This window comes from Bison bison, unplaced genomic scaffold, assembly GCF_000754665.1.
Source record: "Bison bison bison isolate TAMUID 2011002044 unplaced genomic scaffold, Bison_UMD1.0 scf7180017864338, whole genome shotgun sequence".
In the NCBI taxonomy this organism is placed as follows: Eukaryota; Metazoa; Chordata; class Mammalia; order Artiodactyla; family Bovidae; genus Bison; species Bison bison.
Genome location: NW_011494910.1, coordinates 440,785 through 442,586, shown reverse-complemented (window position 1 = coordinate 442,586; position 1,802 = coordinate 440,785). Strand labels below are relative to the sequence as shown.

Genomic DNA, 1,802 nt, shown 5'->3' with positions numbered 1-1,802 from the left:
ATAATACTGGAATGGGTAGCCTTTCCCTTCTCCAGGGGATCTTCCCAACCTAGGGATCAAACCTAGGTCCCCCACATTGTGGGTGGATTTTTTACCAGCTGAGCCACAAGGGAAGCCCAAGAATACTGGAGTGGGTAGCCTATACCTTCTCCAGCGAATCTTTCCAACCCAGGGATCAAACAGGGGTCTCCTGCATTGCAGGCAGATTCTTTACCAGCTGAGTTATCAGGGAAGCCTGAAATAACCTCCGCCCAAACAGGGACTTGAACCCTGGACCCTCAGACTAGAAGTCTGAAGCTCTACTGACTGAGCTATCCGGGCTCTTATACCTTGGGGGAAATTCCAAAGAAGCAATCAAATTGATTCATCTTTAATGTATTCTAGAAGTTAATGAATCACATTTAGTGGAAGAAATGTACTATGCGTTGCCTAAAAAGATCTACAGAAAAAATGAAAGAAGCTAGTAATATAGTTAATGCAAAAAAGGTGGGAAATCTCAACCTATCACATTCACATGCATGATTAACACAAACACATGCAAAAAAGGAAGAATGAAAAAGTTGAGTGAGATCATCAGTAAAACAACAATTGTTGAGGATGTGGGTAATTTAGGAAGATCTCACAGATGAGTTGTGGGTGGTGTCTCTTTCATGCAGTAAGTGAGTTAGAGGTGAACATTCTAGCCAGAACTGCTTTTGTGAACATAAACCTGGATGTACTTGCCTCTTTCATCTTGAGTGTTCCTGGACCAAAAGAACAGCTTAAAATTCCTTTTCTCTCAACTGAGAAATCTGAATAGAACTTATCACTACTGATTTATGGACTTTACATGGAAATATACATGTTTGAAAACTGGTAACATCTCATAATATTATATAGTCAGCTCATCAATTTTATTTATAAGAAAAAAATGAAATATGTAGAATGTTAATGCCAAACAAGACTTTGGAAATACCACAGGAAAACCAACACTTTGAAAATTAACTATATTCATCCCTAAAACTATCTTAGGTCACTTACAACATATTTCACCATACAATCGAATTAACTTTCAATTGACAATAATTAAACACAGAATTGAGAGGTGAAGAGAAAAACATAGGCTATAAGAGCAAAATCACTAATGTAAATGAATTTAACTCAAATTTTTGCGTTTTTGAGCATTCAGATGAAGAAGTGAAGTGAAGTTGCTCAGTCGTGTTCGACTCTTTGCGACCCCATGGACTGTAGCCCACCAGGCTCCTCTGTCCATAGAATTCTCCAGGCAAGAGTACTGGAGTGGGTTGCCATTTCTTCCTTCAGGGGATATTCCCGACCCAGGGATTGAACCCAGGTCTCCCGCATTTCAGTCAGACACTTTACCATCTGAGCCACCAGGGAAGCCCAAATTATAATCACATATCTTCAGAAAAAGTGATAATTCATGGCAGAAAATAAAGATTAAATGGATAACTTTTCTTACAAATTGATTTCATAATGATGAAAAATGTAATTCACAACCTGTTAGACACCTAGCAATTATAGGTTTGTTTTCTAATCGAATTGGAAAAAATGAATGGTGTACCATCTTTTATATATATAAGGAAACAAAAACCAAAGAAAGTGAAATAACAGTACTTTTGATTGAATCATTCCCACAGATGAAATATGAAGAGATGGAAGCAGAAGACAACGTATCCACAGTTATACAATTTGTACTCCTGGGGTTTTCTGACCTTCCAAACTTCCAAGGGTTACTGTTTGGGGTGTTCTCCATCATTTACATCATTATCTTAACTGGAAATAGTCTCATAATAATACTG

General features: G+C 37.7%; 1 non-coding gene and 1 pseudogene across 1 annotated transcript; one reads left to right on the top strand and one right to left on the bottom strand.

Annotated features, from left to right (window-relative positions):
* Positions 1-248: 248 nt before the first annotated feature.
* Positions 249-321, bottom strand: TRNAR-UCU. The gene has a single exon. It is a non-coding gene; the product is annotated as a tRNA-Arg (tRNA).
* Positions 322-1,640: 1,319 nt separating this feature from the next.
* LOC104998857 overlaps positions 1,641-1,802 on the top strand; it is a 1,364-nt pseudogene continuing 1,202 nt past the window's right edge.